General features: G+C 40.2%; 1 long non-coding RNA gene across 1 annotated transcript; it reads left to right on the top strand.

Annotated features, from left to right (window-relative positions):
• The first annotated feature begins 3,575 nt into the window (after positions 1–3,575).
• LOC112844064 (uncharacterized) lies at positions 3,576–5,884 on the top strand. Its single transcript, XR_003216628.1, has 2 exons — positions 3,576–3,950; positions 4,243–5,884. It is a non-coding gene; the product is annotated as an uncharacterized LOC112844064 (long non-coding RNA).
• Positions 5,885–26,275: the final 20,391 nt, after the last annotated feature.

The following is a 26,275-nucleotide window of genomic DNA, read 5'->3' as shown; positions in this document are numbered from 1 at the left end:
AGCGGCAGAAATGAGCTTCCTCCGAAGGGTGGCTGGCCTCTCCCTTAGAGATAGGGTGAGAAGTTCCACCATCAGGGAGGGCTCAGAGTAGAGCTGCTGCTCCTCCACATCGAAAGGAGCCAGTTGAGGTGGTTCGGGCATCTGACAAGGATGCCCCCTGGGCGCCTCCTGGGTGAGGTGTTCCGGGCATGTCCCACCGGGAGGAGGCCCGGGGCAGACCCAGGACACGCTGGAGAGATTATATCTCTCGGCTGGCCCGGGAACGCCTTGGTGTTCCCCGGATAAGCTGGAGGAGGTGGCTGGGGAGAGGGAGGTCTGGGCTTCTCTGCTTAGGCTGCTGCCCCCGCGACCCGACCTCGGATAAAGCGGATGAAGATGGATGGATGGATGGAAAAAACCAAACTATCTGAATTATCACATCAAGAGCAGCAGGAGAGGCAGATAGAGGGGATTTCTCCTGCCGAGCTGCTTCCTGTGCGTTAATATTTGAACTGAATGATCAACCAGGCTTCACTTTCTTTCTGTGCACCTTGTTGAAGCCACTTTGGTGGCTTTGTGATACATTTATTTCCCTCCGTTACATTTTACAAAGAGGAACTAAAATGATTTTTAACAAGAAGTGAAAAATCATGACACTGATGGTGATGCACATCTGCTTTTTGTCCCCCCTTGAATAACCAAATTAAAATGATAAAATACTGATGCTAGATAACGAGAAGGACCAGAGAAATGATGCAGGTAGAACCAGGAAACTCGTCAAATGGTATAAAACGAAATCTAACTAAAATCAGCATTTTGCTTTTCATTGCACCGATGAATAAAGAGATAGCATTACACTTAAAACACAAAGATACCAGGCTTATGCCATGCACTGAAGTCTGAAATATAATACTTTGCAGAATCGTTTGGAGTGATCAGGACGGCTGTACCTGGATTAATGCATCAAAACTCTCGCCTTCCTTTGCAGCAATGTCAGGCTGCTAATTCTGGCTCGGCTAAATCTGAGCAGAAAATATAACTGGATGAACTTCAGACTTTATCCACCTCGTTGTGCCTTCTTTCACATAATCAGTAAACACTACTGACACAATGGAAGCTGTGCACGCTCATTCATCTCCACTATGCTTATATGGATGTTATGTGCTAATGCTGAGAGTCGCTCCAAGTCTCCTTCGTGCTTTGTTTTCTTTCTCTGATACTGACCCCGGCTGATCTTCTGTCCATTAGGTTTTCCAAAGAGTGTTTAGTAGTCTGGCTTCTTTAGACGTGGCCTTTGTGTTTGTACTTAATGTGGATCGCAGCTCTGTATCCTGTGGAGAAACCAGCTCTTTAGGATTCCCTTTATGGCAACCTTGGGTCCAATTTTAGCCTTACCCACATAGCCTCTCCCTTATCCTTAATGAGGCAGGTTATAAAGCCTGAGCCAGCACTGATGCGTGTTTACTACACACCTGTTAAGTGTCTGATGTGATGCAAAGTCCACTAACCTACAGGTACGAGTTCTTGCAGAAAGACTTCTCTGTAATGCGCAAATGAAAAACCTCAATATACATTTTGGGCTTATTTTCAGAGTGCTTCATAATGAATTATTTCGGTAGTGTGCTTGGATGAATCCCAGTGGAACAGGCGCATCCTTTAAAGCGTGATGGAGATGATCTTAATACATTCCTCTGGTAGCGGTGGATGTTGCTGACAGAGCAGATTAGCCATTCCTGCTTCTGTTAAAGGCCGATTCTGCTCTACACCTTCATTCAGAGAGCCCACAGTCGCCTCGAGTGTGACTTCACAAGTGCGACCCGGCGACTATTAGCGTGACCCTTCAACCTCCCTCAGACCTGCACTGGGCCTTGAATTACGATGTGCACTTTTGTATTGCCTGCCTCGTGGAAAATGCTCTTCACTTAGCAGAATGTTGTGAAAAGGGTTTCTTTTTTTGCCTTTGTATAAAAATGGCTCAACTCCATGAAATAAAAATGCAAGTCTGCACTTCAGCTGCATCTTGACTGTTTTATCTAAAGCAGTAACCTGAAATTATAAAAACCGGACCAAACAAACAAACCAAAACACAGATATCAAGAAAATCTCAACAAAAATCCTGTTTCTGAGAGTTTTGTTTGTATATGTGAAAAATGATCCACAATTTGTGTTGAGTTATCCCTTGCAGCAAAACAATGGCACACGAGGTGAATGGAAAACAGCATTGGAGGGAACGCAGTAAATATTAATGTGAAATGCCACTCTGAAAAATGTTTACTTTGCCAGAGCTGAAAAATGGTCCTTATTTCATGCGCCGGGATGTTTGCGTAATTCATTTAATCAGTTTATGCTTGCTTTTTTTCTTCTTCAAGCCATTACGCAGGATTACAGATTACCTTTACCAGCTGTACGCTGTGGTGTCATTCAGCATTCAATGCATTTAAATCAAGTCATTCTACCACTGCCAGCCTGTTCAAAACAGTAACTGTTTATGATAGCGAATATTCTTTATTCATGAAGTTGCTCTTTATTGATCATTGCAGCCTGCAGTGTTCTAGCAGAGCAGCTCCTGCAGGAGACTAATATCAAGCTGAAAGAGGACCTGAAGAGGCTCTATTATGTCCCCAAAGTCACGCTCACCGTTCAGAAGGGGAGAGTTCAGTTTAATTAGGGAAGCTTAATGCCGCTTTTTATGAGGCCTGGAGGGGCTGCTTTCCCCTCCTCCTTCTGCATATTCATGCTTTCCTTTTTGTTTGAAAGACCAAAAGAGGAACATCAGAATCAGAGTCCCAGACGTAGAGTTTTAACGTGGATTTGTGTCAAAAACAATTTTAGGAGTATTAAACTGTCACGTCTCTATCGAGCTTTGTGCATCTGAATGCACTCATCAAAAAACAAGCGCCGAAGCAGATTGACGACAATCTAACGGGCCCACACGCGAGCATTTCCTTTCATAACCTCACACTGAAATAGACCGTTTTATTACCGTGGAAGATGCTGGCCGATCTGGAGCTGAAGCCAGAGGGGGTTGCCACGTGTCAGGCAGATGACAGCCTGCGTGATTCTAATTGATTTCAATGATTCTGTTGGATTTAAACCCTCACAGAAGTGCAGCGAGAGGAGGAAACAAATGTGTGTTTCTTGCAAGAGTTGCTACTTTCGGAAAGTCGTGGCACTGCTGTGGGGAAAAAGACCGACTTTTGCAAATAACTGCACATCCAAGGTGCTTATCTGTGTGCACCAGAGTCGAGGCTACATTTCACAAATTGAGGAAACTTTCATACGCTGCTCTACTTCAGTAGAAAAGCAGTGTTTCAAACCCCCACCCTCAGCACGCCAGCCCAGCAGCACTGAAACACTTTTGGATAGAAGCGAGTAATGAAGTAGCGGACAGTCGTTTACAATAGTGTGATGGAGCTGAGCTCATTGTTTCTGTGATGGACCGAGTTGAAAAACAGGAGTCGTCCCAGGAATTATTAGAAAAATATAGTTTCCATTTATTTAATCCCCAAAAATTATATTTACAAAAGTAATAAATGTTGAACTCATAAAAGAGGTCAAAGAAACAAGACTGAACTGAACTCATGCAAAGACTGCAAACTTAACAAACCAAATGACTGCCCAAACAAACATAATTGACCTAACATGAAATGACACACAGGGGTATATATAATGGCTGATCAGACCATTGTGACACATGAGGGGTAACAAACAAACACAATCATAAATCACAAAACAATGCAGTACAATCTAGTTTGTTAATAAACTAAACACTAAAGAAGAAAATCAAAAACCATTAAACCCTAAACTCAAATATTTAATTAAATACAAATACTTTGTTTTAAATTAAAGAAAACACACGTTCTCCCCTTCAGCAGGAAGTGGTGGTGTGGTCCAATTAGCCCTCTTTGTATTTAATGGTTTCAAACCCTGGCTGCCATCTTTTGTCCAGCAACTCCCAGGGATGATGGCAGGTAAGAAAGAAAAAGACAAAGGTTAGTCAAAAATCAAAGTAATGAAGTGGTGTGAATACATAAGTAAACTAAATGTGCGCGCTTACAAATAGAACAAATGTATCCAAACCAATCAATAAAGTTATTGGTAACTAAAATGTGTTACTATGTTCAAATGAAGAAATGAAAATACAAACGTTACCGACTTTAGAGTGTGGCCACGGGTTTGGCCATCACAGTTTCTTATCCACAAAACATTCATATGGTCATTTTGTCTGAATATAACGTTCCATATTTTTCTCTATATTTAAAGGCAGAGGACATATCGGAGAGCACGCGTCACAGCTGCAATCATAGAGATTTTGCTCTCCATCCTAAGTGATCCACTCTGACTCAGGGCTTCAGACACAAAGAGGGAAAGTTACAGTCATTTTCATCACCATGTGAAGGCTTTTGTATGGACTCTGCTATCAGAGCTTTTAACAAGAGGACAGTCAGCACCGCGCTCTATCACCGCTCTTTATTGTTTCACATCAAGTGGTGAACTCCTTCACTGAGAACTGCAGACGGAGCCTCCAGGTCCCTCAGGAGGTCATTACGACAGGGATGAGCAGCTCAAAAGCAGCTTATGATGGACAGCGCAGTGACAGCAGGGAAGGAGAGGACACAGTGTGGGGGGGAAATATAAATTGGAATGTGCCGAGTGGAAATAGATCGGTTTTCTGTTACAGAAGAAACTTTTGACAGTATGGGATCTTGCTTGCATCAGCAATCCTCCAGCTGAACAAATATGAACAGAATAGCTCGCCGAAGCCTGTAATTTAAAATACTACGAGTCATTTTTATGAAAAGCTCATCCTTGTTACGTGTGCAGAAAAATACCGTTCACGTGTTCACCAAACCGCATAGCTGCCTTGGTATCGTGGACGGACTAGAATTGCATTGTAACTTACTGACCTTGCATTTACTGGCTGACAGCAGCTAATTCTGATATCTGCAGAATTACATTCTAGAAATCTGCTCTTCACTCGGTCTGTGCCGTGTTTAACAGTCTTTGGAAACTAGATTTTTCACCGGAGGACTCACGTGTCTGATTTCTTTTAAAAACTTTGTGGAATTTAAAATGACTTCAGAGTATTTGGCTGAGTCTTTTATGGCTGACATAATGCTAAGCTGCTGCTTGTTATGGAGTGTTGAATAGTACACACAGTGTGTGATTTCAGCCGGGTCAACCCTGTGATTCACTGACTTCCACTGTGTGATGTTTCTGTGTGATGTGTCTACAGCACAGTGGAGAAACAGACATTTTTTCTCAGTCTAGTCCAGTCACGTTATTTGCTTTTCATTCTCATCAATCTTCACCACTTCCTGTTTTACTTTCTGCTACCTTTCCTTTCATACCTCTGTTTTCTCCCGTCGTGGGCTTCCTGCTGCTGTGATTGTTTAACCTCCATCTGTGTCTAATCGTCTTCCCCTGCTGGTGTTTTTAGCCTCTCACGCTCTCCCAGTGCCACATTGTTTCTGTACTTGCTGGTCCAGGATTCATTTCTTCATGTAATTCATCTCCTGTGCCTGAGCTGCGCTGTTTTCCCCTTTTCTCAGTCTTTTAATTCAGATTGAATATTACAATCGGTTGTTCCTACGTAGTGAAGTGGACCCTGGACCTTCTTAGGGGAACGTAACAGTAAACTCTCCACTCTGCATGTTTGGCATATTGATTTTGATTACGTGTGATATGTAGTGGCATCGCTTCCAAGAATTTTGTTGCCTAAAGCTAAAAATAAATGAATAATATAAAAAACAATTCAAGCTTATATATTGAAAGTAATACAACACATTACTTTCAAAATAGTCAGTTCAAAGTGTCCGATTGGTACTGGGTCTGCGACCTGGTGTTTCTGTGTGTTTTAGTTATTAGATTCTTTGATTATTGTTATTCATGGGTTTTGGTTCTATGTCTCTGTGCCTGTTTTGTGCTTCCTGTTTTATTTTGACAGTCCCTGTCCTGTGTGCAGTGTGTCTGATTTTGCTGCCCCTTGTCTCGTTAGCTCTGATTTCTCCCAGCTGTGTTTCCCTCCTGTCTCCCATTCCCTGATTGCTCCAGTGTGTATTTAAGCCCTGTGTTTTCCTTGCTACGTGTCTCATTGTACCTCCTCGTGTGTGTAAGGCTTTCTGTGGTTCTAGTTTCTCAGTGTTCTTTTCTTAGTTTTCAAGTTACAGATGTTTGTTTGGTTTTTTGTGCTAATGTTTTGGACACTTTTCCCAGCAATAAAGCTGCTGCCCTGAATTCACCTTTTGTGTCCAAGTCCTGCATTACTCAGAAAAAGTAATGCATTACACCTTACTTGTAAAGGTAACGTGACATATGACTTAATTACTCAACTCGTTGCATCATTTTCAGTATAATCCTTAGGCTACCGTCCCAGACACCAACACAAGTCCACATGTTTATTAGGACATACGCGGATCCTTCTTTTAGTGTTTAGCTATAAACACAAAGTCAGCATCACGAAGCAGAGCTGAAAGCCAGAAGAAAAAGACACATTCAGTCACCTGGTGTGCAGGTAACTGAAGGACGCCACTTTGGAAAACCTTAACGCTGCTCCATAAAAGCCTTTGTACCAGAACAGGAAAGATTCCTGTTGTTTGGTCACATGACTCTCTAACCAAGTATATTGGATGGATTTCAGTGACCAATCACGTTCCTCTCAGGATGAACTTTGGTGATGTCTTATTTGATTTATTTATAGAAGTTGATTATTGAAATTTTAGCTTGACAGATATTAAGGTTTGTATTAAAATTCCAGGAGCACAAATATATCATCTGCTTTATGACTCACAAACCGCCACATTTGTCTGTTTTTGGAACAAATGACCTTTTTTTGACTCAAGTGCGATGACATGTATTAACAACCTCACATTTACTCTTACAATAGAAGAGCTGACTCACATCATCCGGACATGTTTTTGTTTGAATTTCTTCGTCCTGCATAGAAAAGGTCAATTAAGTGAATGGGGAACAATTAACACTACAAATAGCGCCAAAGGTCAAAAGCTAAATTAAAAGGAGGAAAAAGAGAGAGAGAATTAATTTAACAGCTTTCTTGCACACGCTCTCTGTCATCAATGATATCATGACATCATTTAAAATAAGGTCAGACAGGAATTTTAAGTTCGAAGGCATATATGAAATATTCATTCTTTAATCTCAAACTTGATAACTTTCCCATCTTATTAGGCCTTGGGCAGCTTTCTCAGGGGGAGATCCCAGTAGGAACGACTAGCAAAGACACATAAATGCTTAAAATATTTTCAGCTGAAATCAGCTCCTAGAGTCTAAGATATGCACTGGGAAGGCTGTTCAAGAAGTGTTTGTCATTTAGGGACATTACATTTTCAGAATGCTCATTTATACAATAAATATATTGGAACTCCCAGCTGACTTTAACACAAATAAGCTGTATTTAGTCAGTAATTAGTCAGTGTACGTGTTTGTTTGCATTGTGAATAATAGAAATTTGCTCTGTGACATCAGGGAGTAGCTGGAAAACAAAAAAATTTAAATCCTATTAATTTATAACTATGATGCATTATTGCCAAAAGCTGAACATACAAGAAGAGCATATTTTTCAAACATTTTTACCATAGAAAATAGTTCACAGTCACATCAGTGACTGGTTGCTGCATGCTGGTTACTGCTGGTCAGCCAAGGTTAGTTTTAGTACATTTTAATGATTTTGAACTTTTAAAACTTTTTTCTTGGAATAAAAGTTTGTAACTAATAAATTCTCATAGCAAACTAAAAACATTAAGAATAATAACAGAATTTAAAAAATAGACTCAATACAATGTATCCTTGCTGTAGTGCAGGTGTACACTTTGTGTTTTATGGTTTTAAGGCAGTGCATGTCATGGCTATGACTTGATTCACAGCTCAGGTCCTGAGGGTGGCTCCTGGCAAGTTAAAGCCAGAAGAGACACCCAGGGTAAGTGAGATGTGACAGTGAGCACTTCAGGAAAGCTTCGCCTGAGGAGGACTAGTTAGCAACCGAGGCGTAATCTCACATTTCAAAACTCGCTTTCATTCAGGTCTCTGGTTTTTTCCTCTTTTCCCCGGTGATAATTTTGTGTTTCAGGGTTTCATTATGGTGTTTTGGTCTTTTTATATCCTTTTAATGTAGCATAGGTCATCAATTGGTCTTTTGTTCTACACTGAAGTTGTTATCTTTTTTTAATTGTATAAGAGATGTAAGCCTACGTATAAAGGCCTATCTTTTATTTCTTGGACTTGGAGGAGTATCCTCATGGTTATTGCCCTGCCAACCTTTCATGGCTGTCAGATTACGTCCTGGGTGCCCTGGCCTGTGGTGATATGGAATTGAATTGTGCTGCAGGGATTTGGTGAAGGGAGATTGCTGTGTAAGGATGAAGTCACACTCAGACTGCTTGATACTGTTGTGCCTCTATTTTGCCATTTCAAACCTGCACAGGGATGTCAACTATCTTCTGTTTGTGCAGAAGATGCTGAAGATAGTTTAAATTAGAGAGACAGGAAGACAGATCAGGATATGCAGCCTTGTTTTCAACAGGAAATTACAGAATACAGAGCAGCTGCCAAGTTTAGTCTTTTCTCTTAAACATACAACATCTTTTTTTATAGAAAGAAGGATAAGAAAAAATAACCTGACATATACAGTTATGGTCAGAGAATACTCCAGTAAAAGTACTGATTCAACTTCTTTACTCAAGTAAAAGTGAAAAAGTACTCAAAGTAAGACACTAATAAGTAGCTCTTTGAAGGTCGTTTACCAGCTATTTTATGCAAAGCTAACTGAATCTAGATATTTTAATAATAGTAGACGGGAATACAAACTTTGTTAGTCTAAATTTGAATTCTAATAAATATTCTCAGCTTGAATCAGAAAAGCAGACGGAGAAAAAGAAGTAAAAAATTTTTATAAACTGTTTTGCGTTGCCAACATTGTGGAGGGCGACTTTGCCTCTAAACAGGTAAATGAGCAGGGCGGAGGTTAAAGTGGATTCAGTAGGTGGAGGATGCCTTAAATCAAAGAATCAAAATGCACAATAATTTCTGAGAGCTGCAGTAGATTTTCTTAGGCTGTGATCAGCTGATTTAAACTATCACAGTGCATCAAACTAACCTGTTTATCCTGCACTAACCTGCAGAGGATTCTCATGCAGCCTTTAAATATCACAGTTAGTCTGCCTCAGTTTGTTTAGCAGCATGTTTAATAATATGAAAAGAAACATAATGTGACATGTTCAGACCCAATGTGTGATTTAAAACCATGACGACTTACATGTGAGCTTTAAATGAGCAGCTCTTACCTTTAAGTCTAACCTCGCTCCTTCCTCTCCCGTCTTTCTCATCTTTCTCCATCTCTGAGTGAAGCTGGACCTTTAGCTGCAACACACTGTGAGACAAACTGCAAACACACAGTTTGTGTGTTTGCAGATGTAAATGCTGCATTTCAAATCATCCTGACACTTAAAAAAAAAAAAAAACGTTACTCCCTTTATGTTTGCTCCTCTTGGCTAGCTAGGTGCCAAATTACCAAACAGCAACTAATGCAGCCCTGCAGTCTTTCTGGTGCTGTGCCAAAAAACAAAACGCAAAGAGTTTTTGCCTCTTTCATCCTGTTTTATGTCACATCTCCTGGTTATAAATACCTGACCACGACTGCCTTCCATGTGTTTCTCGCTGAAACACAAGCTGAAAGTAACGAGTCCGACCTGAAAAGTACAGCAACCCAAAGTGATTCATGATTTATTTGAATGATTTATTTGAACACCTCTTTCTTTAATAACTTTAATAACTCTTTAATAAACAAGATTTGCGGCAGAAGTTTGGGTTTATTTGTGATTTTCTCTAACCCTAATATAAACTTATGTCCACATCTGTGAACTCTGGTTTGAGGTTTAACATATTTGTGTGCATGAATGCTTACACACTGACAGAAGCCAAATGCCATATTTCTGTGACGATCACCTCAGTGAACTAGCTCAGGATGATTTGTTAATGACCCTGTTAATTTGATGTATTTTGCATGTATTAATATGTAAATGCTAGAATCATATGCACCATGAAGAGGAGCAGAACTCCGGTGACCACAGTTTCCATCCATAGAGTGTGTGTGGACACTGTGAATATTTGGAAATACCTCAGTTTTCACTGACAATAAACTAGACTTTACTAAAAAGACAAAAAACCCCTAACACGAAGGGCTATTTCTGTTTGTAAAGGCAGCAAACAGCAGCATACAGCAGGTCCTTTAATATCTGTTGGACAATGCTCAGGGTTTTCTCTGAGTGTGATGGAGCCGTGCTCCGTGCTGTGGTTTGCTGGGACTGCAGGCTGAGGACATTTAACAGACCGATCCTCAGACCAGCAGTCTTGTGTGTGTGTAGCTTGACTCTCTGATGGTGATGTCAGAAAGGAGGATGCTCTCCAACATGTGGACAGTGTTGGACAATCCTTCATGTGCTGGACAGTCACAGGAGCACTTTCAGCAAAAGACTCTGTTCCACCACAACGAATCATTTCCATCTGTGGCCATCAAGCTTTACATCTCCTCCTTATGACACCTGGACAGTTTTCACTTGAAATATCTTGTTTATATCATATAAACATTTTTAATATCATATTTTCATTGAGTATCTGTAAGTAAATTTCACTCTAACAGTAATAAAGTATTCTGATTCTGAACATCAACAAAAACATTTGACTTTTTTTTTTTTTTTTTTTTTTTTTAAACTGTCCAGCTTCTCTAAAAACAAAAACTTTTGGCTGAAAAATTGCAGCTTCATTCTGGATGTTTCCCTGGGAGCTCACTGAATCAGCTGTAGAACTCTCTAAATAAATGGTGCACTTTCTGAACTCAGCTGCCTGCCTGTGGCAGCATCTACTCTATTAGTATTTTACTCAAGGAACAGAGGGCAGTCATTATGCCTTTCATTCTGTCCTTTGTGTTGCTCCAAGGCTTCACATTCAGAGGAGTCCAGGACAAACCTGGACTGACCTTGAAAGCAGGTCTGAGAGAATACAGACCTGCTCCAAGAAATAACCCAAAATGAAATTCCAGCGACAGGTTATCAAAATGTGTAACATAAGTAATAAGCTACAGCATGGTGAACTAATACTATCAGCAGTTATTCAGGAAACAACAGTTAATCTAATATTCCCTGCATTTCAGCGAGTGAGCGCCTCAAACTCAAAAGATACACTTTTCCATCTCATGTGATTAAAACTATGCTGAAAATAAACCAGAGCTTGAGAAGTAAGAGCTGGATGGTCATGTGAAGATTTTGGTGCCCTTTAGTTCAGTAAAACAACACCTTCACGCTCATTACTGTTTGAAACAGAGCTCATTATTTGTTAAGGGGGCCCAGAGGGCAGAACGTGCACCGTAAAAAAAAAATGGTAATATAAAAGTATTTTACTGTGTATTTTACAGTTTTGTACAGTTTTTCTAGAATAAAAAAATTGTACAATTAGGGCAACAAACTGTATTGTCATTACTGAAAATAACCGTATTTTTATGAGAAAGTTATTTTCTGGTATTATTTTGGCGCCCCAGCTGCCAGAATATTACTGTTTCTTTAGGATTTTCTTTTTTACAGTGTGGGAGTCGGCCCAATTTTCACAAGCTTTATTATAAACACAGAGATGAGCATTGACAAGAGGAGAGTACGTGGTGGGGAGTCTCTGACGTGACGTGGTACTGTGACAGAGGGAGAGTGTGGATGATGGCCCCGCCCCTCCCTCAGCCTGGTTCTGCCGGAGGTTTCTTCCTGTTAAAAGGGAGTTTTTCCTTCCCACTGTTGCCAACGTGCTTGCTCATAGGGGGTCATATGATTGTTGGGTTTTTCTCTGTATGTATTATTGTAGGGACTACCTTACTATATAAAGCACCTTGAGGTGACTGTTGTTGTGATTTGGTGCTGTATAAATAAAGTTGAATTGAGATCTTTGAAATTAAAAAAATCAATCAAAATGCAGACTTGCTTTTCTGTTATCCAGTCTGTGTTAGTCTAAATGTGGGTTCTCAGTCAGTGACTTATGCACTTGGGTGTCACAGCACCTCCACTTTTTTAACCTTTTTAATAAGGGAATTCTACATATTACTAATATATATGCATAAAGCCCTGTAGGTCATCCAGAAAACCCACAGAGTTTGCCTGCCTATGAAAATAAAGCTCAAAGTTCCTGATGGTTCTTGAGGTTCTCAGATCTTCGGTGTGGGAACAGAGGAAGCTCGATGAACAGCTCTTCCTCTTTAGCCCGGCCGCACATTTAATTATGTTCTCCAGATTCTCACAAACGACTCAGTGTATTTCATAATTGTGTGACATTAAAGGATGTACCAGAGCTGTATCAGCTGGACTGCTTCCCACTTTAGCATTCACGTTCTACCAGAGGTGGATATCAGTTCGCACTTATATAAGATGTCTAAAGAAAACCAAGCATCACCGGTAAATAAATCAAATCTGGCCTCATTTTGTTTCATCTAAATAGAATCTGGGTCCAAAGACGAGTCCTGGACTGTGACTGTGAGAATGATTCCTCTATAACAGGATGAGTCGATCTCAGTGCTCTGCAGACCTGCTGAAACATGTTTGTAATGAAATTCTTATTTTGATTACTAACAGTTGATGAGCCTGTGGGCTGCATGTGTTATCTGGCTTTCCTTTGAAAAAATGCTGGATGTGTATAACTTCTGTAAGAATAACATTATTATTTGTCAGCAGACAAAATGTATATCGATGTGAATTCAGAAATATTCAAATAAACTTCCTCGGCCTTCTAATCAGAGCAAATGGAGCTTTGAGGTGAACCTGTTTCTTTTAAATTAAGGATTTCCAGATTTGTTCTTCTCTGTCAGAGTTGTGTTGGTTTGATTACTGAGAGACTGATTTCGAGCAGGATTTATAGAACGCTGTATTCCTGAAAGCATAGCCAGTGTTTTTCCTTCTGGCTGATGACACTGTTTGGTAAATTTCTGAAACAGTAAAAGTCAACTTTCAAAATTCCCTCAGTACAAGCTCTTGAGTAATATGTCAACAAGTGAAACAAAAATATCGAAGCTGCTGTTATCCAATCATGCAATCTGGTACATATTTGATAGAAACTAATCAACTGGCAAGAATAAAATGTTATATTTGTAGTATATTTGCCTCCTTATCTACTCTCTTGTTTTGCTCTCAAATCTCTCAAATTTGGATTAAATTTAAAAAGATCACTCAGTGACCCACAGTCAAATACCCGTACGCTCTCTGAGCCCACTTCAAGTGGCCGGCCTTGCTTTGCTCCTGAGTGATTTAGATTCTGCTATTCAAACAATAGTTTGACTTTTGCTGATAGAACTCCTACATTCTTTATTCAGTCATTTCTATATCTGGTAGAAAGTTATGTTTCCATCTCTCAGAGAACAAGTCTTGATGTGTTGACCGTATGATCACTTAAGCTTAAATCATATATTGAAGTGCAATGCACCAACGTGTAAAACGTGTCAGTCTAGCCACAGTTTGACAGAAATTAACAACCTGACTTTTGCAACTGATTCATGTTTCCCCCATCACGGTGCTGCTTAGCGTGCAGAGAAAACACTGGCTAATCTGGTGACTCGTCTTCCAGAGCTTGTGGTAGATGGTTTGTTAGCAGTGCTGGATCTCTGCAGTCCATACAGAGATATATAAAAAAACAAACACATACCCACAAAAATAAGCCCAGAGGAAACAACCTATATTTATCATCAAAAAAGTGCAGTGTGCAATGGCAACAACACTTATGGTTTAGTGTTATTAACCATGATAATAGCACATAAACTGTTAGATGATACGAGCTGATTTTCAGATAGAAAATGCACTGAGATGTGTTTACATGCATGCAAGCGAAGCCTGCTCTAGTATGACTGCTCAGTAGATCTGGGAGTAAAGTTTCTGGTACAACAAATATAGTCTCGTATAGTCTGTTGGTTTTGTGAGATTTTGGATTGTTTGTGAGATATTTTGAAATTTTAGGTTGTTTGGAGTTATTGGAAACTTGCTGTTCCTGGTTTTATTTGTTTTTATTTGAATTCTCAGTTATTCCTGGGATTTTGAGCTTTTAATTCATTTAATTCATTCATGTATCTGCATTACCTTCTTTAGTTACTGTCTTTACTTCCTGCTTTATTCTGGTCATTGTCATTTGTCATTTTACTTTTGAGACTGTCGCATTAGCTCTAATAAACAGCTTCATTTTTGCTATTCGACTCATTCATAAATCTGCATTTGGGTCCACAGTTCTGGAATTTGTGTATTTTTCAGAGGATACCTGCTTGCTGCATTACTCAGTGAAAATAAGTTGGTGAAAATGTAGCTGATGGATCTCAGAGCAAAAAAGGCAGCAAGTTAATTTACTTAAAGAAGTCTCTGATTAGTAGATCAAATCTGAAGTTTCATCTGCAAAACTGCTTCAATTTAAGAATTACGACTCGAAACAATTGGACCTTTTGTCCTAAAGATGAGCATGATTAACAAGACTATTAGTTTACTTTAATTTGATTGCTGACCAATAAAAAGTAGTCTAAAATATGTTGAAATGTGGTAACCTTTGTACTTTTATGAAAAATAATGGCTCATTTATCATATGGTATTACATTTTTGGGCTTGACATATTTTAATTTGCACTTCTGCATTACTGGTATGATTTGCATGATTGACATGGACACTGTTTTGGTTTTGGTATAGTTGGTATTAAATGTATTATTGTGAGTTTAGGCAAAGTCTCTCTACAGGCTTTCCACAGGCTAGTAAGTATAAAGTCTGCTGTCTGACTCTGGTAGATGAAAGAACTGACAAACCTCCAAGCAATGTCTGATATTTTTCTCACACCGGTCCATCCAAAATGTATGGACCAGTACAGAACACATTTCTTCACTGACTCAGAATCCAAACTTTCTACTTGTACATCTTCTATCCTCTACATTTACAGCTCCCACATACACTCATCGTATACAGATAGTTTTATTGCAGCAGACAGCCTGAAAATAAATGAGTTTTATAGCCATAAAACTGAATTTAGACAGACACCCATTTTTGCAAATTAGGTTAATAAAAGTTGTTCTTTATGTTACATTTTGGCTGCTGTAGAACAGTGATGGGCAAACACTTTACTTCCAATGAGACTCCATTTCTATGTCAGGCTCCCACTGACAGGCCATTAAGGTGGAATTTCACTGACTTGTTTACAGCTGAAATAAATGGACAGAAGATACTATTATTACAAATATAAATATTGTGTCAGACTGCTGAACTTCCCTTGTTAAGTCATCTGTGTCACATGATGTCATCTGTTACAGAAATAGGCTTGAACTGTCAGAGCCAATGATGTTGGAGATGGAAATGTGAAACCACCTGAAAGTCATTGAGGGATGATTGCTGCAGTGTTGCATCAAATTGGTGTGCACTGAATGAGACTGAATAAATCCCATTCTAGGCGTTCAGAGGTGTTTAGGAACGGGAGCCCACGACTCTATTAAGAACTAAAGTTCAAATTTTTGGTTTTAATACAGTTTTTTTCAATTATTATTCTGATTTGAATCTTTAACATGCCACACAGGCTGACTGAGCTGTTGCTGAAGGTCTTTATTGACTTCAAGACCTGAATAGCTGTTTTGAAGCGTTTCCCAAGCTGTATTGTCTATTTTAGATGGATGACTTCTTGGAATGAATGCATTGTGTCAGAGTGTTTTACAAGTCTGTTGTCACTCAAGGTATGATGCAATCTGCTGCAAATATGTTAAAGAAGGCTCCTTGAAAAATATTCTATTCAAAGTTTTTCTAGCTCTGAGTAAGTTACTTTAAATAACTGCCAGGTCTCATTAGTGTACACTTTGCATGAGAATGCCTGCAGGTGGCTTTGGGCTTTACTCATTTATCCTAAACAATTAATATCAGGTTATTTCATGAGCTGTCAGGCTAAACTGTAGCTCTTCTGTTTTTGCAAAAACATGTTTTTAAAAGGGTATGCCTGCCTGTTTCAGTATTGCTCGACTTCTTGATTCCCTAAAAAGTTAAGCCAGTATGGTAACGGTAATGCCCAGCATATATTTCATGGAGAAAAAGGTGTGACCATTCAATTGCTTTCAGTCCCATTGCCACAGGTGTATAAAATAAACACTGACTCCACGTCTGCAGAGTCCCAAACCTCCTCTCAGCACAGAAACTGTGCACCGGGAGTTTCATGGCATGTGTTTGGATGGTCGAGCAGCTTCTGTAGGTGTAGTGTGTAGATATCTCAGTACTGATGTCCATATAGTGTAGCTATTGGTTTGTATACAGTGCTATGAAAAAACTCCCCCCTCTTCCAGATTTCTTCTGTTTCAGAAGAAAAAATGATGAAAATGAACTGAAACATAAAAGTGCAACACGTGCAAAAACTAAGAATCAGGAAGGGGGCGGGCAGTTTTTCACTGCACTGTAGATGTCTACAGGATAATGACTGTCCAGCTCGCTTGATTTGTGACGTCATGTCGTCATTAGATTATTATTTGAGTCACTAGTCCGAACTGTTACTGAATTTATTTTGAGAATTCTGTAAATAACAGTCAAATAATACCAAACTGCTACCCACGCGCATGCTGTGTCACTCGGTTTCGTGGCCATATCCAGCTCTCGGTCATCACATCTGGTTTTAAAACACCAAGCTGCTAACAGCCAAAAACTAAACAGGCCATGAGCTTATTTGTGGACTGGCTTTTTGGAATAAATGCAATAAAGAATGGAGTTATTTGTTCATTCTCAAGGGTTTAGAGTTTTCTACATATGTTTTTAACTCAAAGGATTTGACAAAGGGTTCACTGATTCAGGGGATAAATCACAAAAAAAACCTGTTTAGCCCATGATTTTCTTTTTTTTGAAGTGCCACCTTTTAACAGGTCGCCAGTAATAATTAGAGCCAAAAGGAATTTAAAGTGATTTATTTGAGGTTCAGGGAAGTGATGACAGCAACTAAACCCCAATGCATTTTATCACATGAGATTTGGCATTTGGAATAAGTTTGGAAAAGCTCGGCATGTTATATTCCATGATGCTACCAGACTATAAAAGTTCATTTCAGAGCCCTTCAGTTATTTTTGAGTTTCAAAAAACTGTTACTCTAACAGACAATATAAAACACTTCAGAGGAAAATATCCAGAAAAAAGAAACTAGAAGATTAAAAAGAGTTTTCATCTCCCATGTTCTTTGAATGCAGGTGAAACGTCTCTGCTAAGCCAAGAGAAATTCCAGTATCACGTTCGGACAGAATAGTGCAGTTTAATGGTCAGAAATATGTCATGTCTTTTGTTCAGAAAGGTTAATGTTGACTGAATGTCATTAATTAGAAGGGCTGCAGGAAGGTCATGAGTGGAAGCTGTCAGAATATTTTCATTTTCACACATTTCACTTCAAAACACTCTTAGCATTTACACACAGCCCAAATTTAATTGATTTTTTTCCAGCTTTTTCTTGCAGGCAAGATCTTTTGACAGGTCACATACGAAACTCAGAGCAAAAATTACAGCATAAGGGACGACTGTGTGAGGTGGAAGCTGGGGAAAAATCTCCTGCTCTAACATATGTATGTTTTTTTAAAGGAGAACATTAGCTGTGTGCTGTGAATGCACATTTGCCATACTTTGCCTTATCTGTAGTGTTGCAGCCTTAGGGTGACTTTGCTCCTGTGGCTCAGATTGGATCTCTGTCTGGAAGTAAATGTCCCCTCACAGCAAGGCATGACGACAGCATGGGGAAGACACAACCCACCCGAAGCTACACAAAGACAGCCTGCTGGCTCAGCTCTGATGAAATTGAGAAGACAAGTATATTTCCATTCGTTATGTGTGGTTTTGGCTGAAGTGATTTTCCTAAGCTGCACAAAATCGGGGTCAGGTCGGGATTTTAAATGCTCAATTTGTTATACATAATACAATGTGTCAGTCTGTTTGGTTTTACTGTGTCGCAGCAAAAAACTCAGACAGTGAAGTTGATTTTAAATGCCCTGCACAAGTCATGCTTGTCCATTCGAGTCATTTATAAGGAGCAGTAAAGCTGAAGGGAAACAGGGTTTGATTGTTCACCAAGAAATTCTTTTACACGACTCTATGCACATGAACACAAACACCTCACACCAACTGTCGAGCACGGTGGTGGAGGGGTGATGAATTTGGGTTTGTAATGCTGCCGTCTGGGCACCTTGAGTCGACCATGAACTCTGCATACCAAAGTATTTTATGCTGAAATTGAGGCCATTAGATGGATCGTGTGTGACAATGACCCCAAGCGTACCAGCAGGTCTTTTTCAGTGAAGAAGAATCAGGATGTTGCAATGGCCCAGTCACAGTCTGGAACACTGTAAAGACGGCTGGGCCAAGATTCCTCACAATGACTGTGGAAGACTGATAAATTCATCCAGATAATAATTACTTCAAATTATTGCTGCTAAATGTGGTTCTACCAGTGGCGTTCGATCAATGCTTGCCCTGTCAAATCCAAAAACAGATATAAAAGAAAAATGTATCAAAGTAAACTCGTCTCTCTCCTGTAACCTCAGACAGCTGTTTCTGGTGGTTTGCAAACCGCTCGCTTTGCAGGGTGAACTGATTGGAGACCAGCGTAAGAGGCAAGCTGCCGCTGGCTCAGCTTTCACTGCTCTGAGATCAGTTTCCTGAGTTTCCTCTTGCCAGACACTTGGCCAGTGTATGTGATGTAGAGGAGATGGAGTTTGAAAAAGCTGTTAATAACTCCTTTAGTACATTAGCAAGGAAAGCTGTAACCATGATGGAGAGGGAACAGCAGCTCTGACCATGTCTGCGCTAATAAATCAGGCACAGGCTCAGGAGCACTTTCAGAGATGAGCATCTGTGAGAATGTCTGAATCTCATATGTTTAACCAGCTTTTAGTCCACCCACTGATATTAACAGTTAACCATGTCACTCACTGCACAAGCCTTTAATTTAGCAGATTTTTTAAAATTATTAAAACATTTTAATATACTTTAAAAAAATCAAGACGTAGGCCTGAGTTTCTGAGCTCATGAGAAGCAGGTTCTCTGCATGGCAGTCACTACAAACACATCATTTATAGGATATGATTATTACAGAATATAAAGTACTTATAATGAGCTCAGTCTTAAACCTTTGCAGCAGTAATATTAATTACTTTAACGCTGATGAGGAAGATGTTTCTGCAGAATAAGTATTTTTACTTTGAATATTTTATCCATAATTTTCCAATAATACAGTGAGAGAAGTTCCTCCACCAACAATAAATCATATATTTAACTACAGCAGTAATGTCTGAAAGGTGAAGATGTCCATGTAAAGTAACGACAGGCAACACAAACTGTACATGTTAATCTGATCCGTTTTATCTCATTAAATTTCTAAATAGTGGAGGAAGATGTTTGCGTGTGTGTGTGTGTGTGTGTGTGTGTGTGTGTGTGTGTGTGCGTGTGTGCGTGCTCTGCTTGCCTTTCTGTAAAGGTCACCACACGCCGCTGGGTTCTACACCCTCTTGAATCATGAGGTGTACTCAGTCTCTCACGAGTGCACCTAAAAACCCAGATAGTGCAAAACTGTTCGATTATCTTTAAAGAGTGCTCAGGTACCACAGAGGACGGTGCTCTTCCACCACACCAACATCAACTTCATGTTAACCAATGAACAAAGGAAACAAAGGTTGGTGTGTAAGACGTAGAAATTTACAGAAAACAACTTAACATGTGACTTATAACCTGAAGTTTTAGCACAGTCTTGCAGTCCTTCACCTGTCGGCTCTCTTACTTTAGTATTCCATGTTTGGTGAATTCATTAAGATTACATTTCACAGTGCAGAGCAGATTCTCTGCTGTGCTTCCAGAGCAGAAAGCTCCTGCAGTGACACAGTCTTGGCCTGTTAAGGATCTGGACTTGAGATGCCTCTCACTCACTTGAATGAAGACTGCTTGGCTCAGTCACGAGCCGTTTTTTCCCCCCGTCTCACACAGGCTGGCTTTGGCAAATTATTGTTTTCCCTTCTGGCTCCACTTTATGTTGTAATATCACAAAAACAAAAGTCACATTTCTTGGCACTGGAGGGGTCTTACAAACATGAAAATCCCTCCACCATGGATTAAAAATTCATAAAAGTGTCTGCAGTTTTACAGAGCTCTTTAAACGCAGTCTGTGCCAATATGTTTTAGAACTGCAGGGATTTTTTGTTGCAATACTGTAAGAGGCCAGTGACGATGCCGAGCCTCGTAATGCACTGATAGACACAACTGGAGACACTTCTAAAAGGCCTTGTTTGTGCAGGCCCCTTCAAAATCCTGCCAGTGAGGTCTGAGGTATTATTTATAACAAATCCTTGGAGAAAAAACACACAAAGCACAGAACAAATTCTTTAAGAAATATTCACCATTTGTGAGAAGGAACATTTTTTTGAGTTCAGCCCTTACAGAGTCTATGTGGCATCGAAGTGTGGAGTGTAAGATACGGCATAAACTGATTCTATGGTTCAATAGCAAACCCATATATGAAAACTAAACAAGCCATCTTTGAATCACAAAACTTACCAGAGGACTTTACTATTGAAGTTTAGCACTAATATATAAAAAAATCAGAAGTAGCTCACCCTGAACGAGACATTTATGTCTCCTGAAACTGTAAACGCTCCAAACCCAAAGAAATCTTTGTGGAAGTGCCATTGTTTAGGGATAATTGTGTCTTGAAACAAAGAGCTTACAACACAATGATGAATGTGGATGCTCTTTTTTACTGAGCCCGGGAAGCACAGGCTGACCCACTTTAGACTCGTATGTGAAGGTGATGTATGGAGAGTGTTGTGGAGCGAGGGATGAGGCACTGCGAGGCGTTGATGGGATTTCCCTTCTTACATTTAATTGCTGAAGTTTATTGTGAGTTGGAATGATGATGTTCTTTCTTCCTCTCATCAGAAGCCCAGTCAATGAAAGTTGCCCTCATACTGGGATTATTGCACATTAACACAGAGATTTATTTGAAAAGTAGCAATAAAATTTTAACACTTTAATGACTTTGAGCAGTGAATTATTGACCAAATACTGAGCCCTGTGGTTACAAATAACAAAGACTCAATATTAGTCTGGTGGGGCGCGTTGTGATGCTGAACACATTCTCCTGAATCTGCTATGTTCTCTAATATTTCTATTCAGAAAAGAAAAAAAGGGAACTCATATTTGAGGCTATGTTTGGCCCGTATGGATCAACTGGGATTTTTGAGGTCCTTGGATAGTTACAGAGAGTCAATGATTCACAGTGCCTGTAAGGATCCAGGGTAATTGCTGGTTATGTGGCAAACATGACAAATTGCCTCCACTACAGCTCGGTCCCTCAAGTGAAACAAGCCACTGTGAGGTCATTTTCAGGTTAAGAGTGTTATCAGCTGTTGACCTTGACTATTTATTCTCAGCTGTGTATTGTAAAGGGTGGCTGGAGATTGGAGCAAGAAACATGAATGCCCATTAAAAGTCTGAGAGTCGAGCCGAGATGTTGGGTAAAGTCTGTACTGTAACCAGTAACTCCAGCCAGTAAATGTATTCAGACTGAATCTGAAGAACTTTGAAAAACCTTTGCAATAATAAGTGATGATAATATTAATAATAACATCTAAGGAGCCTCGAAAGAAAAGTGTCTGGACTTCTTTAAGTTGCTTGAAGATGTTTCACCTCTCATCTGAGAAGCTTCTTCAGTTCTAGGGTCAAATGGTGGAGAGTCCCAGACTTAAGCCCTGTGGGAGTGTCCTCCCAGAGGGTCATGGACCCCCTGTTGATCCTCTACCTAATCACACGAGCCAAGGCGTGAAAACGGGTGTAGGTCACAATCAGCCAAGGTTTCGGGTGAACTCATTGTGAAACCTAGCCCCACCCTATTATGTGACTTACTGAGGTCAAAAGGCCCAGGATGTGAGTGGGCGTTAAGGCGTCTGTGTTGAGTATTGCAGCATCGACGGTGATCAACTCGAAGGAAAATGATGACGGAGGCAAAAATAGGAACTTTATTCCACGTTAACACGCGGTAAAACCTTTACTCATGGATGCCATATTTGTTGTGGTACACTCTCTCAGTCAGGGGCGTGATGACGCAGCATACATGCCCTTACAGTGAAAACAGTGCCCCCTTGTGGTGACAACTAAAATACTGTCTGTGTTAAACAACAGTAACCATAATGCACTTCAACACATTCTACAACATGAGTACACACGATGAATATCTTAACAGTCTGGGAAAGGATATGAAAACTGGATTATAGATGGCAGACAGCTGGTGTCATAAGCAGTGTTGGGTAAGTTACTTTAAATTAGTAACTTAGTTACATTACTAGTTACTTCTCTAAAAAAGTAACTCAGTTACTTCAAGTTACTCGTTACTTTCAGAGTAACTAGTTACTAGGGAAAGTAACTTTGGTTTTACTCAGAATTCTCTTGTTAATGTGTTGCTTCCGTAACTGGATACCCAGCCAGACTGCCAGTCTTCTATCTTGCTTACTTGCCACAAGTGCACTGTGCCACCTACCAATAGAAAGGAAAAAATAATGTGCACATTTCCACGAGAGAAATCCCACGCCTGGACCGTCGTTGACCGCCGCCATGATTCTAGCCTGCTTTTTACATCCAACACAAAAACTGCAGTCGTGGTGCTTTTGATTGTACTCAGAACTTGGAAATTCTGCCTTCTGAATAGGAAGATGTAGGTAACACCAGACTGCAGATGAGCTGCATACAGAGCTGGACTGGGACAAAACAATCGTCCCGGGCATTTTGACTAGAGACCGGCCCACCATTATAGGAAAAATCATAAAGCCTTTGAATGAAAATAAACACTGTTGTGACAGTGATGTACACTGTTCTGATGGTATATATGTATCAATCTATCAATTGTTTGTTGTAAGACTCAGATAATTATTTTTTTAAAAGCGAGACATTTTAAATGAGAATAATAAAGAAAAGTATTTCCTTGTGCCCCCCTTTCCCTGTTAATGCCCTACCTGGCCCCCTGGCAACACTTTGCTAGACCCGCCCCTGCACAGTTACCAGCTGTCAGCTACGTAGAAAAGGATCCTGGTGTTATTTGTCTCTCAGAAACAGCTCATAACTTCCCTTCAACTCATCCATGTCACCTAAAAGGTAAACCTGTTTCTCCATCACCTGTTCAGCTCTGATGATTCAGTAAGGACATCTCCTGGTTTCATCTGCATGTTTGCCTCTCACCAGATAACCAAACCGATATCATGACCAGCAGCTTTACAGCTGTGGCTCCAGCAAACATCAGCTGATACTAGAAATTAATATTAAATAAATTCTAACAACAGCTGATCAAGCTTAAACGTGCTGCTGTTGTTTAACGCGACATCCGCTGGTTTCCTCTTTCTGGCGCAAAGTGGGCGATAAATAAACAAGAGAGAAAAGCCGATCAGCTGATCATTGATCAGTTTCATGATTGAAGTAGAAACAGGAGAGAATGAGAGAAGAAGAGGCAGCTGTGCAGCTTCAGCTTTGTGTCTTTTTCATTGTAGCTGAAGTCCGGGACAAACTGTGTTCCTTTTCACCTCAGTACGAAACGCGTAATATTTTCTCTGCATACAGGACGATTCTGTTTTTTACGGGACGGTTGGCAACTCTAATAATTAACCGTATGAACAAAATAAAGTTCAACATCAGTAACATAGCACCCACCCAGCTGTATAGAAACTCCATCATGCTAGCTAGTACGCAGTACGAAAAAGTCAGCATACCGAAAATAAACTCCACCTAAACTTGGTTTATATCTGACTCCGATAGACTGCAGGTCATAACTTCTTACCTGAAGTTCAGTTCACCTGACACGCGGACCGGCGGCCGCTTCGGGTCTCTCCTCTTGCCTCCCTTTTCCTTCATCCACCTGCTGGCCTCCACCACTTGCTAATGTTACTGAATCTGTGGAAGCTCCGCGATATCCACCACACGAAGTAACGAGTAACGAGCCTATCTAAATCCCAGTAACGAGTAACGCGTTGCTGGTTTTGGCATAATAACTAGTTACCGTGCTCGTTACCACAATAATAACGTAGTTACTGTAACGCGTTACTTAATAACGCGTTAGTCCCAACACTGGTCATAAGCCACGCCTCTGTTCAAAGACACTAACTCCACCATTTGACCCTAGAATTGGAGAAGCTCCTCGGATGAGAGGTGAAACGTCTTCAAGCAACTTAAAGAAGACGCTTTTCTTTCCAAGCTCCTTAGACTACGATGACCTGGATGACTGAGAACCTTCACAGACATTAATAACAATCCTTTAACGTCAGGGCTGGACTGGGACAAAAAATGGGCCCGGGCATTTTGACTAGAGACCGGCCCACCAGGTATTATAGGAAAAACCATAAAGCCTTTGAATGAAAACAAACGCTGTTGTCACAGTGATGTACACTATCTTGTTGGTATATATGTATCAGTCTAATAAACTTAAACCTTCACCATCCTCCCTATTCTGGTATTCTAAACAGTACCTGAAAGTAGACTGCTTGGTCGAGTTAACCTCCTGAACTATCTACAACACATGGTGGAAACCTGAAATTAAGACAGAGAACACTAGAGATGAGACATGATCATTACTGATTACTGATGACAGAGTTAGATATATTTTCGTAAATCATTCATTTACCACATCAATAAACAGCATGGCAGGGCAAAATATTTTTTCTAACATGGCAACCTTTAAAAAGTGAAAGGAGACAGAAAGACAGGTGAGAAAGAAAAACTTAATTGACTTTTTGATGGCATTTTACACACAGTACTGGTACAGAATCTAGAAAATGTGGGAAAATACTGGCATCATATACAGTACTTAGCTACTTCTGAAGAAATTATGATGGGACCCTAAAAAAATACTATGTACAATAATGGATTTCTATACATTTTACATAAGATGAAAACGTTTGTTGTAAGATTCAGATAATTATTTATTAAAAGCTAGACATTTTAAATGAGAATAAGAAAGAAAAGTATTTCTTTCCCTGTTAATGCCCTACCTGGCCCCCTGGCAACACTTTGCTAGACCCGCCCCTGCACAGTTACCAGCTGTCAGCTACGTAGAAAAGGATCCTGGTGTTATTTGTCTCTCAGAAACAGTTCATAACTTCCCTTCAACTCATTCATGTCACCTAAAAGGTAAACCTGTTTCTCCATCACCTGTTCAGCTCTGATGATTCAGTAAGGACATCTCCTGGTTTCATCTGCATGTTTCCCTCTCACCAGATATACAAACCATCATGACCAGCAGCTTTACAGCTGTGGCTCCAGCAAACATCAGCTGATACTAGAAATTAATATTAAATAAATTCTAACAACAGCTGATCATTGATCAGTTTCATGATTGAAGTAGAAACAGGAGAGGGAGGGGGAGAGACTGAGAGAAGAAGAGGCAGCTGTGCAGCTTCAGCTTTGTGTCTTTTTCATTGTAGCTGAAGTCCGGGACAAACTGTTCCTTTTCACCTCAGTACGAAACGCGTAATATTTTCCCTGAATACCAGACGATTCCGTTTTTTACGGGAGGGTTGGCAACTCTACTAACTAACCTTATGAATAAAATAAAGTTCACTATCAGTAACATCACAGCACCCGCCCAGCTGTATAGAAACTCCGTCATGCTAGCTAGCACGCAGTACGAGTTATTGTAACTGACTGTAAAAAGTCAGCATACCGAAAATAAACTCCACCTAAACTTGGTTTATATCTGACCCAGATAGACTGCAGGTCATAACTTCTTACCTGAAGTTCAGTTCACCGCCTCGGGTCTCTGCTCCTCCTGCCTTTCTGTCATCCACCTGCCAGCGTGTTGCATCTGCTGGCCTCCACCACTTGCTAATGTTACTGAATCTGTGGAAGCTCAGCAATAGCCACCACCAAACAACTGAGTTATTTTTACACACCGACCAGCATCTGGCCAATCCACCACCTTTCAGTGTTTATACCGTTACAGAAAAAAACCAAAAAACCATCGGCCCATAAAAACGAAAAATCACCATCGGCCCACCGGGCCGTCCAGCTATGTTTAACGTTTGAAAATCATATCACTCTATAGCTTTGAACAAAGACACTGCGCAAGAAACAAACAAACTGCAAACTAAACAAAGGAGAGTTGAGCTCGATGTGTGCTGGTGGGTTTTGATAACATGTGATGGATCCCAGTAAGCTGCTTTTCCCTTGTGCTTAGTGGTACGGCCATTTTTACAGCTCAAACATGAAAGTGTTCGTCACCTTTTCATCTAACTCTCAGCAAGAAAATGAATTAGCAGATCTCCCAA

This window comes from Oreochromis niloticus, linkage group LG16, assembly GCF_001858045.2.
Source record: "Oreochromis niloticus isolate F11D_XX linkage group LG16, O_niloticus_UMD_NMBU, whole genome shotgun sequence".
Classification (NCBI taxonomy): Eukaryota; Metazoa; Chordata; class Actinopteri; order Cichliformes; family Cichlidae; genus Oreochromis; species Oreochromis niloticus.
Note: the sequence above shows the minus strand (reverse complement) of the source record. Positions and strands in the feature narration are given on the sequence as shown.